Raw genomic sequence first — 18,507 nt, 5'->3', positions numbered from 1 at the left:
GCCATCTTGTAATGGAGTATGTAAGGACAGCTCCTCACATATGTGAGGACAGCTCCTCGGACAGCTCCTCACATATTCCCCTTTTCTGTTTTTTTTAAGCAAACAGGACACCCAGATATAGGAGGGCGAAGACAGAGGTCATATCCTCGTACAAAGTTGGCGAACCTGTCGCACTGCCATTTTTCGAGGGAGGGAAAACTGGGGCAGAAACCCTCATGTAATATGACATGCCTTCCAGGGAGCGTATTTGGTAGAACTTCCCTGTGCGATGCTAAGCTCGTCACCCCTCATGGGCTGCTCAAGCCGGACACTCTAATCCTGTGCAATGAACCGAAGTTCTAGGAGTGCAAGAGCTGTCCAGCCGGCGACCTGTTGCTTGAGCATGGTCAACCAGATATCGGCTGACGCTCCTTGTTCAAGGGCTACAAGTGCCTGGGCGATCTCAATTTGCAAAGCAACCAGAGGAGTAACACTAATCCACAGCAGAGGATCACTCCAAAAAGTCCCACTCCCACCCATTCCTTGAAATAAGAGACTGCTGAGGTGATCCAGGACGACAATCCCTCCATCAAAGACAGGTCCAGTCGGGTAGAATTTATTTGAATGATGGTCACTCTCGGCTCCCGAAGTGTCTGTTCAAACTCCGAGGTCCAATTCTGTAACAGATGCTGTGAAAGACTCTTAGACAGATTAGCAGCTCGGGTAAATTTGTCATATTATATGGAGGTGACACAAAGGCCTGGGAGTTTTTGCTCACAGCCAAGCTGGGCCAGTTGCCATAGAATGTCTAATTGTTCTCGGACCAGATCTATATGTTGGTTGACAAGCATAAGGCCTCCCTATATCTGAGTATTGGCCGAGGCCTGTCTGTCCCGAGCCACAGAGACAGTGGCCGATAAATCATTGATAGTTTGGGTTGTCTGTACTGAATTTGACAAGGCCAATGCCGAGGCAGTAACCGAGGCAGCGACTGCTGTCGTAGCAATAATGCCAGCAATAATTGCAGAAGTACCAAAATCTCTTTTTTCCTCTAAATAAGGTCATGGTCCCCGGGGCATCAACAGGGAGGCAGCAGGTTTGATGTTCCCCGTCCAGGAAAATGACAACCGTCCCTTTTCGCCCTTTCCTCCAAGTAGCATCGCCATGGGCGTAAGATCAGTGCAGCTACCATTAACGCAATGTAAGGCCACCACCATAGAGAACTGTGGCGTTAGCCACAATGTCCTCCTCACCAGTTCCCCATGTGGCCTCCCTTAACCAAGCAGAAGATTGATTACATAACATAATGCAAGGGAGATCAAAAGATGTTTTGTTGAATATGCCAAAACAAAGGCTGCCCTTAAGGGGAATAGTCCTATTTTCTTTTAGTCGTTCAACCTGTGGATCCTCAGGTAAATTCAACCTGTGGATCTTCAGGTAAATAGGCCAACCCTAAATCCCTGTTAGTGGTACATCACCGGCATCGGGAGTGGAAAGGTTGACATTATTCCCCATCGTAGCTCACCCTGCACCGTTGCTGGCATCCATGGAAGAAGAGTGAGGAGGTGCAGGAGTCCCAGTCCCTTCTTGATCACTTGCTGTGATGCTCTGAGTAAGTCGTCCTGGGATCCATATGGGATTTTCATTGTCCTGTGGAAAAACACAGACAGCTCCCCTGGATCTTATTAAAACAGGATCCGGGCCTTTCGATTCATTTGTTAATACATCCTTCCATTTGACTAATTCTTTTGTCCTCTTGGGCTCTGAGCAATGTCGCTCAGCCGCTGTTTGTCCAGCTTCATCAAGATTTAAAAAATTTAAGGTAAAAAGGGCCAGAGCAGTGGCCACTTGGGGTGTTGGGGGGAGTTCTATCATAATTCCCCTTCTTTGTTTTATTAAATATGATTTGAGCGTCCGATGAGCACGCTCTATGATTCCCTGTCCTTGAGGGTTGTAGGGCAGGCCCGTCAGGTGGGTAGCCTGCATCTGAGCACAAAACTGACGGAATTTTTGAGATGTGTAGGCGGGGCCATTGTCAGTTTTTACACATTTTGGCTTTCCCCAAGCACTCCATGCTTCAAGGCAGTGCTGAATGACATGTGTTGTTTTTTCTCCTGTAAGTGGGGTGGCATGTAGAATGCCAGAACATGTGTCTATAGATACATGCACATACTGTCTTTCCTCCTCATATTTAGCTGCTTCCTCATCTAGCTCAGCCTCCTCCTCTGAGTCTAAGGTTTTATTTTCAGAGCTTTCAGAACTGTCGAGGTTCAGCGCTTCTAGCTCTTTCACAGGGTATAGGCTGGCTCCCCCTCCTGGTTTATGTGTAGAGGAGGAAGTGCTGGAATCTGAAAATGTCAACGCTCCCTTGTCTGCGGACTTACCGGGAGGGCACTTTTTCTTTCTTAGGACGTCTTTTTTCTTGCGCGCGCCCAACCTCTCACTACGTTCGGTTTCTGACAGACTTTCCCGGACTACCTCGAGAGAGGCCTGTCCTTCTACTACTGCTGCCTTACACGTTTCATCCTTTAAACAATTCTTAACCAGCTTCCATATAGCTTTGGGCCCTAGGCGCAGATCCTCTTCCGCCAATTTTCTGTCAAGGTCTTTTCCAAGTTTGTTCCATGAGGCAATCGTAAACGAGCCTGAACAGGCAAACCAAGGCGCCACACTCTCCAACTCCTTCACAAAGTTTGTAAGTGTTCCTCTTCCAATTTTGATGTCCCTCTGTTTTAACACTGTTTCCAAGGCCGTGACCACAGACTGTGAGGATCCCATGATGGGCCAGGAACGCCGGCGGCTTATCTACCTCCGTCTGACAAGGCGTGAGGTGAAAGGGTAGAGACGGACACGCTGCTCTCTTATGTATGGGAGTCTTACACGCGCCTCGCCGGACGGTGCCGCTTATCTACGTTGGCCTTATCGCGTCCTTGCTCCTCAACAGTCAAAATCAAGGTAAAGGGAGCTGCGCTTGAAGCTCACTTATATCGAAAGACTGAGACGCGCCTTCAGCTGCTGTGATCGTCCTTTTAACAGCGAAAACGGTGAAAACAGAACATAAAGAGTAGGGTGGCTCCCAGGACAAATACTATAGCCTCAACAAATCCTTCCCAAGGCGGTGACAACCCCAGACCAAAGTCCAAGAGAGGGCTGCCTCTCCGAACGTATTTACCTGCAGTTCTGAATCCTCCTTGTCGCCAAGGGATCTCCGAAGGTGCTGACGATGGCGAGGTCTTTCCCGGGTTTTTGGCACCAGATGTCCCGCGCTAAGTCTCGCCAGCAGGAACGACGCGGCACACACAGGATCCTACTGCAGAAAAGCTTTAATGCGTCTTGAGAGGGAGAGCATAAGCTTACAATGCGGAGACGCCGAGTGAGGAATAACCGTCCCTTATATAGGAAACTATCCTCGCCTAGGACGTGTCACTCTCTGACTGGTCGCTGCCAATTATGCCAGATGACGTACTAAAACGTCGTGTCCCTTTGAGTAGGGAAGTTACTAGGTGCCTGCGTATTGCCCTTTTTACTAGGTGCGTTCTGCCGGATGCCGGTGCCATCTTGTAATGGAGTATGTAAGGACAGCTCCTCACATATGTGAGGACAGCTCCTCGGACAGCTCCTCGGACAGCTCCTCACATCTGTGAGGACAGCTCCTTGGACAGCTCCTCACAAAAAAAGGTGCAACTCATCACTGCAGGTAAAGGGACTATGTGTGAATGAATGAATAAACAAACGAGCAAATGAGTGAGTGAATAAATGAATGAGTGAATGAGTGAATGAATTGATGAGTGAGTGAATGCCCATTGCCTAGGGATAGATTTGCCTCTTAGATCTGGCTAGTACTTAGTGACTCTTATTGACACTTCGTGTTGTATGCCTGGCCACTGCTTTAAGTCCTGTCTTGGCTACTTACTATCTGAATGATATTGAATGACTTACTTCTTTTATCTTAGGGGGCCTCGGGTTGAAAGTCCTCTCAATTAAATTGAGGATATCAATATCTCACAGGATTCTTGTGATTCAATTAAAATCTGTGTGCTCTTGGCATAATCCTTGGCATATAGTAAGTGTTGGGTGAAGGGTAACATTAGCTGTGGTTCCTTCTCCTTGTCAGGTGAATTTCATTTAAGAAGAATAGTGACTCCCTGTAACAAATACAGGAGTAACTGTTAGCAACTACCAGGGAGAGCTAGGTGATCACAAATTAAATATTTTCCAAAGATCTTCACAGATTGTAACCCAAGTATCTTTCTTGGTTATTCATGACTCAAATTATAAGACCAGAAAGTGGTTTTGGGGCATCCCATCTTTGAATAGGCATATGGAATCAGACCTGGTGTCCTGTATAATAAACCTTGAGATACAAGCAGACAGTAAAGAAAAACATACCATCCAGATGCTCTAGGAGTTGTGGGTCTTTGAAAGAAGTGACATGGTAGCCAGCAGTTTCTTCCCCAACAGAGGGAGTAGTGGCATGCAAAAGAGAGATCACAACTCTAGAATCTACTGGCTTTGGATAACTTATTTGACTGTCTTCCTTGTGTTGCTTCACCTTGAAAATGAAGATACTGTTTCCAGCTTCCAAGGTTGCTGAGGACACTAGACAAATGACTGAAGGCAATGGACAGAATGTCTATGATTCATGGTACTGGTAAAACCCAAAGGCATTCAGTTCTTAGATGACTTACATTTCTCAGAGAGCACCTACCTTTAGTAAATATTTTAAGGAGATGAATTATTTATTGATTATATACTTGGATGTTCAAGGAAGGAAGTAGGTTCCTTTAAAATAATAACATCGATTGGCTTAAATAGCACAACCAGCACTCTCCCATCCTCATTTGCAGACCCTGGACTCAGCTCAAGCACAGCAGCGCCACGTTATAGATGTACCTTCTGACCTTTAGACAAACATGAGGGTTAAAAGATCAATTAAGTGATCTGAACTCCTGAGTTGCAGGGAAAATATTTCATCTAAAACATTGATCTTGGTTCTAAAACCAAGCCGCTGAGCTAAATAAGTTCATGTATTCACAGACAGCAGCATCATTTTCTGGCCTGGATCCCAGCCTTGGAGAATGTTACTGACAAAAGGCAACAGAGTTCAGGGCTTGGAGAAGAGTAGGGAGTATTAATGAAGGAAAGCTCTTTTTGGGCCAGTCATGCTACCCTTGGCCATGCCACATGAGTAATTCATCTAATACCTTTTAATCCCCAAGACATTAAGTTCCTTGTGTTTAGGTAATAATACCGAGCAGTGATTGATATCATTAAAATCAGGCCCCGATTCAAAAAACAATGTCCTTTATAACCTTCACTGGAACCATTTATGTTACCAGTCAACTTACCCAGCCTCTGTACCAGGAACAGAAATGCAAAGATGTCTGGGGAGTTCCCTGTTCTGAAAGAGTTCACAATCTAAAGGGGCTGGCAAGATTTTCCATACAGAGTGGAAAGGTTGAAACAGAGGCCAATTCCCTATAACTTTAGCTTCAAGGCTCCTTATTTTTTATATATTCCTTTTAAGTAAATGTAGTTGTCCACCAGTATCTGTCTGAGATCAGTTCAGGACTCCTTGAGCACTGTATTGTTCAGACAAAATGGTGTACTATTTGCACAGAACCTAGACGCATCCTCTGAGATAATTTCAGTCATCTCAGCATCTCTTAGAATGCTCCAGACAATGTGAGTGCTATGCAAATTATTGGTATACTGGATTTTAGGGCTCAATGACAAGGAGTGAATGCACATGTTTGGTACAGAGGTAACTTGTCTTTTGTAGAGTTTTGATATACTTATGCTTAAATCCCCAAAGGTGGAATCACTGGATGGGGATCTCCAATGGTTTGTAGTTTCATATCTATACGCGCGCGCGCGCGCGCGCGCGCGCGTGTGTGTGTGTGTGTGTGTGTGTGTGTGTGTGTGTGTGTCTGTGTGTCTGTGTGTCTGTGTGTAGTTTCACACAGTTTTTCTTAAGGCAGCCTCTTAAGTTGTATAAATTCCAAGCCCTGCCAAGCCTGGTTTCACTCTCTGAGAGCAACACACATATGGAGACAAGAGCATCTGTATCATCCAGGAAGGTTTCTAGGTGGTGTCCCTTGCAATGACACTTAGGGAAAAGAAGGGTTTTTAAATTTTATTTTATTTATTTATTTATTTTTTTACTTTTTATTTTTTTAGCTCTCCACAGGAGAAGGGCTGGTGAGTGGAGATAGTATCAGCAATGAGAACAGGGCACAGGGCACACGAAGGTAACTAAAATGTCAGGGGAAAATGATGCTTTTCTTCGAGGCTGTATTTGAGAAGCTTTCCCCACAGCAGGGTGGTAAGTGGCTTGGAACCAAGGTCACCAACCACCTGGCTTAGGCACTCTTCTTCTAACTTTAATCCTAGAATCTCTTCACCCTCAGAAACCTACATCTCACGCAAAGCAGGACAACGGATGGCCCTACCTGGGAAACGGTGAGCTCAGAGCCAAGACCTGAGATGCCACCTGAGTGACTTCTTCAAAATCCCAGACCCTTTTCCGCATCCAGCTAGGCAGCACTTTGCTGTCTTGCTGGCATTTGAGAATCAATGTGCTTAAAACCTTTGTTAAAGTGAGAATGGTGTGACTCACTCCTCAGTCTCATTCAGATCTTGTGTGCACCATGACACCTTCCTTAAAACCCTTTATATGAGCAGGTCCCCAGTGCCTACTGTGACTTCTTGCTAAACTTGCTTTGGTTTTGTTCCAAGCACTTGCTGTTGTCCAACATGACACTTGTACTTTTTAATGGCTGGTTTTCTCCACTACCATGAAACTTTGTAGTTTGTTTCCTTCAATTGTGTCTGGGACATATTTTGTGTGGTTGGAATGTGAAATGGTCCCCACAAGTTCACGGGTCTGAATGCTTGGTCTCAGTTTTTGGTGGGGTTTAAGAGGCCCTTTAGAAGTCAGACCCTCCATGGAGGATGTAGGCCACTGGGAACCAGTCTTGAGGTTTTATAAACTAGCCCTACTTCTTTTCTGCTTTGGGCTTTCCAACCAATGCTGTGATGTGAGCAGCCGCCTCCTGCTCTTGATGCTGTGCCTTCCCTGCTATGATGGACTGACTGCACCCTTGTCTGTGCTGGGTTGTGACCATAGGCTGTGTGCCATAACAAACCCTTACTTCCTTATGCTTCTTCTTGTCTGGACAAAGCAATGAGAAACCCAATATTAATAGACTTTTTTTTTTTTTTACTGAATGAAGACATCCTTTGGTTTTCTCTGATCTCTCATATGCAATGGACATCTAATGATGAGCAATTCTGTTGGCTTTATGTCCAAAATAGATCCAGAGAACAATCAGTTCTCATAACCCCTTCCCCCACATTGAAGTGGAAAGGGTTCTTTCCAAAGTCAGTTGAATGGTGTTTTGCTGAGTCAAACACATGAAGGAACATTTTCCTGAAGTAGATACAGGTGAAAGACTAAGGTAGACTTGGGAAGGAATGTTTAGCTGAGGCAGACACAGGAAAAGGGATGTTCTGCTAAAGTAAGCATGTGGAAGGACTCGTGATGAAGGTTACTTTGCTAATAACACACATGTACTGGTCTGCCTTACATTTCGTAGTTGAGCTGTATTTGTTGGGACTCCATAGACAGAAAGGCACCAAAAAACTTCTGTGGCATGCTACAGTTTCTTGCCACTTCTGTGGACTTAGACTGATTGGTAGAGTGATGTCGGCTGAGACAGATGCATGTACCAAGGCAGGACACATGTTGAGGCAAGACCCATGGAGGACATGTGATGTTGGAAGGGTATAAGTAGGACTCAATGAACAGTGATGGAGGCTGAGCTTGGCTTGCTTATAGAGCTAGCTGTGCAAAGCTTATTGGTCTCAAATCTTCGCTGATCTTCACGTCACTGAGAAGGCACAGCTGAGAACTTTATTGGACGTTCCTCCGGGTCCCTCCTGCTGACTCGTGCCGAGGCTAAGGCCTGGCTGTCTCTGCTAGGTAGAGACACCGCTCATGTTTGCTGTCCCAACTCTACGGAACCTGACTGCTGGTGTATCTGTGAAGTGTTTGCTACTGGGTTGAGCTGCTGCTGTTGACCTGTGAACTGAAGTGCTGATTTCCAGACAATACAGGCAGGAGTTGTTCTAAAGAATCTTTCTAAACAGGTCCACTTCCCCTATATCCTTTCTCAATCATTTAAGAACTATCATTAAAAATAAGGTTTGGGCCCTACCGGCCCAAAGATAGGATCACTCATGGGGAATATTGCGGAAGCATTCTTGTTTGGGCTTCCTGTTTCCACCTCTATTGCCTTGGGTTCTTATTTTCAAGTCAATTGCCAGGAGATCCTGATGGAATGAACACAAACTCATGTGACTCTTCTCACAGACCCCACTAGCTGGCTGTCCCTGCACAGGTTCCTTGCAGTGCTCTCTGGATCACCCTCTAGTTTTCCTTCTCTCTTCACGTGCTTAGCTTCTCCAAGGTCACCGTCAGCAAATTTCACTTGCTCCCCTTCCAGCTACTCGGGCTTCCCTTGTGTGCTTCTGTATTCCTCGGTGTTTTCTTGCCTCAGGCCCTTTGTCTCTGTCTTTCCCTCTGATTGATAGTTTTGGGTTGCATTTCTACAGCTCCTTAATGGAGCGTCTTCTGTCCCACACTAAAGGAGTCTGCTACACCTTCACACTACTGAACGTCTGTGTGTTCTTGATACCTTCTGAGTTTATCTGTGAGTTTATCGTTTCTCCTCTCCAAATACCACTCCTAGATTTGCTCATGAGTGTGCGGCTTCTTCACAGCAGGGACTTAGTTGGGTACACCCTCTGTACTCGGGCAGTCTCGGGCACAGTGTCAATACACAGTATGTTTGTGGAGACAACGGAAGTTGGACAGATGATTTGGCAAGATACAATGACGATCTGGATCAGGAGAAAATAAGACTAAGAAGGTATGGGCTATAGGCTTACTGGAAAGAAAAAACGAAACACAATCAGAGTCCAGCATTATATTCTCTCACTGTGCCTCCTTGTCTCTCCTGGGATTCTCTCCAAAACAAATACAGTGGAATCCTTACTCTAGGGTCTGCTTCTAAAGGAAGAAGCCTAAGATGGCTGTGCTCCCCTAATGCTGAATGGTCTCCAAGCTGGACTGTCGACCCAAGCTGCCTGATTGCAGTGCCTGTGTGCTTAATCATCTTATTCTAATCTCATCATTCATTCATTCACCCATTCATTCACTCATTCACTCATTCATTCAATGTAGGGATTTTTCCTAATGTTACCAATTGTAATAAGAAAATTTCTTTGCTTAAAAAATAAAATGAAACAGAAAACTCCCAAATACTCTATCACATCAAATTTGTCTTGAGAATTCAACTGGATAATGCTAGCATTTTTTTAAATTATTATTTTCAGATTGAAATTGCAGTTCACAATGACAGAGTCATCATAGCCATAAAAGGGCGTATTCCCACAACTCCTCGATGTAGCATTAGTAAGGCCCTTGTCTACTTGTCTAACGACAGGAAGAAGGACCAAGCTGGATTTATGATGTTATAGATCCTTTGCTCAGTCAAAATAAATTTACCAGAAGCATGGTGAAACGGAGAGAAAGATCTAACAGTCATGTCCTAGAATGACTGGGCAAGTGTAGGAGCCATGGACAAGAAGATACATGGCCAATCTCCTTTTAGGATTTCATAGGCAGCCTGAGTCTGCATCCGTCATCTTCCATATTGGTGAAGAAATGACTCCAGCAGGAGAGGTTGTATAGCCGTGTGCTCTGAGTAGAGCACTTTGTTTTTAGGTGTGTGTGTGTGTGTGTGTGTGTGTGTGTGTGTGTGTGTGTGTGTGTGTGTACTGTGAGTCAATGCTGTGAGTAATGGGTAAAACTGATGGCCATCTACAGTTCATGTATAGCTAGTATGCCTGAGTATTAAACAAACCTAGAAGATGCAGGGCTGAGGGAGAAAGAAGCAGCAGATTTCTAAAGATGACATGTTTGAGTATTTTATGGTAGGTTGATTTTATATATATGATTAAATGAATCAACGAACAAACTATTTCTTTGAGCTGGATTTTTTTTTCTTTTTTTTTTTATTAACTTGAGTATTTCTTATTTACATTTCGAGTGTTATTCCCTTTCCTGGTTTCCGGGCCAACATCCCCCTAACCCCTCCCCATCCCCTTCTATATAGGTGTTCCCCTCCCCATCCTCCCCCCATTACCACCCTCCTCCAACAATCCCATTCACTAGGGGTTCAGTCTTAGCAGGACCAAGGGCTTCCCCTTCCACTGGTGCTCTTACTAGGCTATTCATTGCTACCTATGAGGTTGGAGCCCAGGGTCAGTCCATGTATAGTCTTTGGGTAGTGGCTTAGTCCCTGGAAGCTCTGGTTGGTTGGCATTGTTGTTCATATGGGGTCGGGCCCCTTCAAGCTCTTCAGTCCTTTCTCTGATTCCTTCAACGGGGTCCCGTTCTCAGTTCAGTGGTTTGCTGCTGGCATTCGCCCATGTATTTGCTGTATTCTGGCTGTGTCTCTCAGGAGAGATCTACATCCGGTTCTGTTGGCCTGCACTTCTTTGCTTCATCCATCTTATCTAGTTTGGTGGCTGTATATGTATGGGCCACATGTGGGGCAGTTGAGCTGGATTTCAAAATGGGGAATATTCTATTAAGTATACCCTTCCTCATTGTTAATGATAGATAGACAATAGACAGATGATAGATGACAAATAGACAGCTAGATGACCAACAGGTGCTATATATGTTATAGCAACAACCAATAATGCTTTTACCCTCCTGAACTGGCTGCTCCCTCACACAAGCATGTTAGTCTGGTTCTTAGTGGAAGAGCATGTCTCTGCTTCAGTATACCTCTGTTGTCTATAATAGTGTTTGTTGAATACACAGGGATAAGTTGTTCTCTACCGTGCTGTAGGATCTGAGTAAGAAATTTCCCTCTGACTTAGGCAGTTGAGTACTTGATTCCTGGTGGACAGTGCTGTTTTAAGACTTTATGGTAAGTTGCTCCCTTGCTGGAGGAAGTGAGGGGTGGACTTCACCTCTCTTCCTGTTCAGCCTTTGCCTTTTTTGTGTATGATTGGAGATGTGATTATTCAGCTTCCTGCTTCTGCCAGCATGCCTGCTGCTTAGTTCCATGCCTCCTCTCCATCGTGGACTCTTCTTCCTATAGAACCATAAGCTAAGGTAAAACCTTTCTCTATGGGAAAGGTCACAGTGTTTTAATACAGCAACAGAAAAATAACTCATACCTTTACATTAATAGCACAGGAGAATGTCACGAGACTCAGTTGAGCATAGGTCATGTCTAGCAAACTACTAGACTAGGAACTTTCATCATACTCTGTGCTTATGTCATGCCAGTGATGGTCAGCCTCAGAATTTTCTAGAAGAAAATGTTAAGGACTCATTTAGTACCATTATCTTGATGAGAGAGAATAATATTCATGTGTAGTACAATGTAGCCCCACGTAATATGGGCCCAAGTGAAATCTAATGATAACAAAAATCTGCATGCTACTCTGTGTCAGGATATGTCTCAAGCATTTAAAATGCACTACTTCATCCAATATGACAATTTTTTGAGGTAGATGGTATTGTTAGCTCCATTTACATTGGTGAGGACAGAGACAAGAGAGAGATTTACAACTCGCTTAAATCCAGAGGTAGCACATGGCAGACCTTCCTCTCAGTAAGAACATTGTCAAGGACAATGGAGAAAAGAAACCTAGAGAAGTTTCTAGAAAATGACTAGGGTCAGTAGAAGAGAAAGCAAGGAGGAAAAGCTTCAATTTATAGATGAGAAAGAGAAGATCCAGATCACGGTTCATTTAAAAAGTTGCTTATGCAAAATAAGGTATTAGAAGGAGTTTTTAGTGAGCTCTCCCCCCTTCAATGTCCTGTTTCTCCAGCCCAGAGCCTTCTGTCCTTGCTTAATTTGGACGTTTAACTCCCTGAGTCCATGCCTTGAGCCTCCCACTTGATTAAATGTCCTTCCCTGCTTCCTGTTGGGCCTAGTACACCCAAGAATCATGAGTGCTAATACATTTACTTTTTTTCTTTCATTTTGTTTATATTTTTCTTTCTAAGCGAGTGCTTGGAATTCAACCAGAGAGCTTCAGAAAGCAGTAATAAAATCCCTTAGCCAAAGGATTATTTTGGCATATAGAGGTCCAGAGCAAGTTGGATGCTTTTGATAAGAAAATAACTGTGGCTTTATTTCCAATGGATGCCTGGTTTCAGTATAGCTTTGTGTCCAATGTTTATGTACCATAACAGACACTATTTGTTCTCATTCATTGTGCTACACCATTCATTTCTTCCTTACTAAAATAAATGGCCTTTTCATCTGGGTCTATGAATGGATAGAATGAAAAGCTCCCAGCTCCCTTTGGGGCTGCTGTAGCCATATGGTTAAGTTCTGACCATCGGGATACAAACTCTTGGTGCTAAGTGGAGTTTACAGAAAATGTCCTTAAAAGAGAAAGGGAAAAGTAATGCCAGTTTTGTGCTGAGATAACTGTCTCTCATGCTAACCTCCTAGCTTAGTTAGAGTTTCCATGGATGTGATAAAACACCATGACTAAAAGCAACTTGGCGAATGTCTTAGTTAAGACACCACGACCAAGGCAACTCCTATAAAGAAGAGCATTTAACTGGGGCTGGCTTACAGTTCAGAGGTTCAGTCCATTATCACCATGGTGGGAAGCATAGCAGCGTGCAGACAGACATGGTGCTAGAAGAGTCAAGAGCTCTACATCTTGATCCAACGGCAGCCAGGGAGAGACTCTTATCTGCAGGCAGCCAGGAGGAGGATCTCTCCTGTTATGATGGAGCTTAAGCATAGGACCTCAAAGCCCCGCCCCACAGTGATGCACTTCCTCCAACAAAGCCACACCCACTCCAACGAGGTCACGCCTCCAAATAGTGTCACTTCCGGTGGGTTAAACATATCCAAACCACCACAGAGATTTAAGGGTCTATTTCAGCTTACGGCTTTCATGTCGCACTTCATTGCTGAGGGAAGTCAGGGCAGGTACTTACTAGGGTAGGAACCTGGAGGCAGGAGCTCCATGCTGAGGCTGTGGAGGAACGCCTGGGCTTTGCTCGGACTGCCTTCTTACAGTACTCAGGACTACCAGCCCAGCCACTTCAATAATCAATCAAGAAAATGCACAGGTCTGCCCATAGACCAGTCTGGTGAGGGCGTTTTCTCAGTCGAGATTCTCTCTTCCAAATGACCCTAGCTCGTGTCACCAGTTGACATAAAACTGGCCAACGGAGCTTCTAAATTTGGTAGCCTCATAAGTCCCATCTTCTGAGGATTGTGGAAAAGCTAGGAATGTTATTCTGATGAGAGTTCTCCAGATGGAAACAGGAGAAATGGGAAGTGAGTGTTGTTCAGGGTTTTTTGTTGTTTTTGTTTTTTTTAAGTTTCACTTTTACTTTCGAAAAATTAAAGACAACTAGAAGAAAGCCTGGTGGTACTCTAGTTCAAATCATACAGATCGTAACCCCCATGTGCTTAACCATTATGCTATAATTATGTTAACACTATTGTATAGTAGCTGGTAAAATATTTAACTAGCTCGGGTTTGAGGGAAGATCTCTGATTTCAGCAGTTGTCAGTTTTCTTGTTGCAAATCTCTCCATCAAGACAACCTCGGGCCAGTTCAGGAACTTGCTTGCAAAACTCCTCAAGAGTCAGTTGGGTCTTATGTGTGACTATAATGAGACAGTTCCACAATAGCCAGGCAATATTCTTAGCTGAGCCTAATCCCAGAAGAAGCAGGATATCTCCAGTTGTCATTCCTAATACCCAGGTTTCATGGCACCAATTACGATGGGAGCAGAACGTCTCTCGCTCTCACATGATCTTAGGCATAAAGTGATTAAAGAGTATTGGCTTTACCCACCGCCTCTGAGGGATGTCAACACAGGAAGTGTTGTCACTTTCCCAGTTTCTCTTTAGCGGATCAGTTTTCAGAGCGACCGCAAGTAGCAAGTGGCTCTCCTGGCCAATGGTTTCAAATATGCTTCCTGCACGTCAAATGCCGGGAATGCCAGCGCTGGAGCCAAGGGAATGTCCTTCTGCAGGAAGGAGGCTTAGGTGCTTGGTTTGAAGAGGACATGCTCTGTTGTCACATATCCGCCATCATCATCTTGCAGGGGAAATCAAAGGACACGGTCTTTCCTGTACGCATCAATGGCTTACAGACACAGAGTTCAATGAGAGTGGTAATTTGAGCATTTCCTGGGGAGGAAGACAGAGGCTCTTTAATTCTGTGGTGACAAGGGCAACAGGGCACACAGTGGACAAGCCCTGAGAGCCTTCTCTTACTTACCTCATATTTAGGAGGGAGGGCTGGGAACTCTGCTTGACACACTGTGAATTTTTGGTAGTCTTTAGAAGGTGAGTTTGTGCTACAACCATAACCAACACAGCAGGCTTATTTACTCCCATGAAATCATTTTGTTAGCTATACAGATTTCTGAGCCAAAGACACTCTTCTATTTTGTTGAATCTTCGAGTCTCACCTTAAAGAACTTTGAGATGGGTTTCACACATCCTTGATCAATATAAGGCAATCAGCCCTGGCCCAGAATCCTCTCCATAGAGGCCCCACCCCCACTGTCTGCAGTGCATGGAACGATACCTTGGTTTGGCTATGTTACTCACCTCTTTTTATGCCCCCTAAATGCATCTCCACCAACTAAGATACAGTAGTCTTCGATCCAGAATGCCTACTTTGGATTCGTTTTATTGTTCCCCAGGTTGAAGGAGCAAAACCACACTCTCCAAGCAGATTCCAGTTTTCTTCTCCGACTTTAGAACTGTAGATGTCTTTCCTGGAAGCATTGGAGGCTAAGGGTCTTGCCCTCCAACCCCACAATGTTCTTATTCGCAGTGGCACAGCATTTGCATAGCATTAGACTATGGACCAGTTTTGAGCGCTTGCAGACTCCTGACTGGAGAGGACTGTGTTACTCTGCTCAGTTTTCTGGGCAGTAGGTTTATTAGCTTCTGATGGGACTCTGAAAACTGTCCCTGCTGTTCAGAAAGGTAAAAGGCTGGACTTAATAGTGGTCCTTTGTTTCCCACCAGCACTTCTTACACTTGGAAATGTGACCACGCCATCTTTTATTGCTGGTCACTTAGTTTACCTTAGAAAACAAAACAAAACCTCTGGTCTTCTCCAGAAAACCCCTTGCCATATAAATAAGCACATACATGGAGAGAGTTGAAATTACTATTTCTAATCTGGGTCTAGCGCATCTTGTGCAAAAATATTGAAGTGTTGATGAGGTGTATTTTAATTAGCAAAAATAAGTAAAATGGCTCAATAAAAAGTTCAGTATGTAAACTGGAAAAAGGGTATCCTGTACTTAAGAATGAGACAGAAAGCAGCGATGGGGTAAGGAATCTCCAATCGCTGGTCAGAAAGGAAGATGGGTGTGGTGCCAGGCTTTCAGCCCAAACCTGATCCATCAGAATCTGTATTTTAGAGGATGATACCAAAGAGCTTACATACAGCCAAAGCTAGGGAGATGACATTCTAGCCCAGCGGTTCTCAACCTTCCTAATGCCGGGACCCTTTAATACAGTTCCTCATGGTGTGGTGACCCCAACCATAGAATTATTTCCATTGCTACTTCATAACTGTAACTTTGCTACTGTTAGAAATTGTAATGTAAATATCTGTGTTTTCTGATGGTCACAGGGGACCCCTGTGAAAAGATCATTTGACCCCCAATGGGGTCATGAGCTAGAGGTGTTCTGTTCTAGCTCATGTGTACCAATTAACCTGTGGGGTGACACTCTGAGGTTCTGTAAATGTCTTTTATCTAGTGGTTTTACTCTCAATGATGATTTAATCAATATAATAAAGGCAAAAAAAAAAAAGACTATCTTCTTCCCACCCCTCCCTCTCCCCTTTCTCCTTTCTTCTGAGAGGTACTGCTGATTGTCAGCTGCTTTTTGTCCTCTAGTCCCTGAGCACTTCCTTGCTGTCTGGCAAAGATGTCCGTGTCCCATCTTTGTATGCCTCTGTCCCAGACCTGAATCCAGCTTCACTCTTCTGCTAACCACATATGAAAGTACCCCCCCTCACCCATATACACAACCTTACCACAGAGAATCCTCAAACTTCTGACTGGGACTGGGTCGGGGCAGAGAAGTAATGGTATTTCATTGTAATGTTTTCTTTATTAATTTAAAATTTTTATTTTATGCATTTGGGTGTTTTGTTTGCATGCGTATCTGTGAACCATGCGTGTGCCTACTGCCCACAGAAGCTAGAAGAAGGTATTAAGTCCCTTGAGATTGGAGTTGTGGACCGTTATGAAACACCAGGTGGCTACTGGGAATGGAACCTGAATCCTGTGGAAGAGCAGACCAGGCTCCTAAGTGCTGGGCTGTATCCTATCTCCTTGTAGGTCTTTCTTTCTTATTTAGTTTTTATTCATAATCATAAACTTAACTTGGCAATCCGGCTAGACTTGAAGGGGAATGAGGAAAATACGGAAACCCAAAGAACTTCAGTGAGAGCAGAGATTACAGGGTATTGCGAGCTGATAGGGTGGGCTACAAAAGGAATGGTTTGATGGGTAAAATGAAGTCAAAAGAAATTAGAATCGTTCTCAGCCGGAAATGGTGATCTCCTTGCTGGTCTTGCCATTCCGGGACCCAAAAACGCTCCATGGCTTCCACAATGTTCGTGCCTTCTTTTGCCTTCCCAAAGACCACACCCTTGCCACCGAGCCACTCAGTCTTGGCAGTGCAGATAAAAACCTGGGAACCACTGTGTTTGGTCCAGCATTTGCCGTGGACAAGATGCCAGGACCTGTATGCTTCAGGATGATATTCTCACTCTCAAATTTCTCTCCGTAGATGGACCTGCCGCCAGCGCCATTATGGCGTGTGACGTTACCACCCTGACACATGAATCCTGGAATAATTCTGTGAAAGGAGGAAACCTTATAGCCAAATCCTTTCTCCCCAGTGCTCAGAGCATGAAAGTTTTCTGCTGTCTTTGGAACATTGTCTGCAAACAGCTCAAAGGAGGCGTGGCCCAAGGGCTCTCCAATGGCCGTGATGTTGAAGTACACGGTGGGGTTGACCAGTTCTGCAGCAAGTGGCGAAAAGCAACAGACAGAGATGTCTGCCCTTGTTGTAGTTTTTGTTTGTTTTAATTCTGAAGAGTGGAATTGAATGTTAGCCATATATTTAGAGATCTCGGGGTATCTTTCTGTGAGCCGACTACTCCTACGGTTCGGGTCAAGTGGGTCTTTAACTCGTATTCTAAAAGTCATGAAGTTCTGTTAGTAACTTTCAAGTAAGAAAAGACACCCACAGTGTGTCCTATTTGATCCCTAAAAGCTTTTGAAAAGCTCAGGAAGGATAAGAACAGCGTTGTTGAAATGAAACAGCCTGAAATGTCGTCTCCTTAATCCGGAAAATAAGGATGTAGCTGCAATTATACGCATGGAGTGTCTTGTCTGATGCTGTTAGGGACCTTGAGCGGAATGCTCTGGGTAGAAGATTAGCAATGTTGGCTGGCTGAGGGTGGGTCTGTAACAATGTTGTAAGCATCTAATAATGAAAGTTGCCACAGGACTCAGATAGCTTACTGCTCACCGTTTGCTTAAAATGAGTATTGGAGTGGAGAGAATGTCTTAGTTAGGGTTTTGCTGCTGTGAACAGACACCATGACCAAGGCAAGTCTTGGAAGGACAACATTTAATTGGGACTGGTTTACTGGGTCAGAGGTTCAGTCCATTACCGTCAAGATAGGAGCATGGCAGCATCCAGGCCGGCACGGTGCAGGAGGAGCTGAGAGTTCTACATCTTCATCTGAAGTCAAACGGTAGAAGACTGGCTTCCAGGCAGTTAGGATGAGAGTATTAAAGCCCATGCCTACAGTGACACACCTACTCCAACAAGACCACACCTCCTAATAGTGCCACTCCCTAGGCCACCACTGAGAGGTCATGGAGCTACAGGGATGTCTACAAAACACTACAGCGTGGGTCTTTGCACTCGGGTTTTTGTAGGCTTTTGTCTTCCAGTCTTCTGTTTTTACTTTTTTCTTCATATGCAGAAAGTAACATGAGCATTCTCCAAGTTTCACAACAGCTTCCAACTCCATGAGATTCCCCTCCTCCCAAGAGCCTTCCACTGAGCAAATATGACCTCTAAATTTGAGAGGGGTGGTCAGATTATTGGAATTCCTGCTCAGCAGAGTTCTTAGTTCCATGCATGGCTGACCCAGAGTGTGAGTTTTAGAAAAATAAAGATCGTACTGGTCTCTGATGGAGTTAAAAGTCCTCTGCCAGAAGTCAGGCCGTCACTCTGTCAGCATGATCTTCATAAGGGAGAAAAATGAATGCAGCTCATCTACAAGTGAAGTTGGCCAAGGAAATTGAAGGATAAAACCTGGAGGACAGAAACAAGCTCACCAACCTCCTCATTTACCTGAAACAAACAAACAAACAAACACCTAAAACCTAGACTAGGGGCT

At 44.5% G+C, this 18,507-nt stretch overlaps 1 pseudogene; it reads right to left on the bottom strand.

The window, feature by feature from the left end:
• Positions 1 to 16,627: 16,627 nt before the first annotated feature.
• LOC116912230 lies at positions 16,628 to 17,299 on the bottom strand (annotated as a pseudogene).
• Between the last annotated feature and the right edge of the window lie 1,208 nt (positions 17,300 to 18,507).

The sequence above is a fragment of the Rattus rattus genome, chromosome 1 (genome assembly GCF_011064425.1).
Source record: "Rattus rattus isolate New Zealand chromosome 1, Rrattus_CSIRO_v1, whole genome shotgun sequence".
NCBI classification, from domain to species: domain Eukaryota; kingdom Metazoa; phylum Chordata; class Mammalia; order Rodentia; family Muridae; genus Rattus; species Rattus rattus.
The sequence above is the reverse complement of the archived record's forward strand: the minus strand, read 5'-3'. Positions and strand labels throughout refer to the sequence as shown.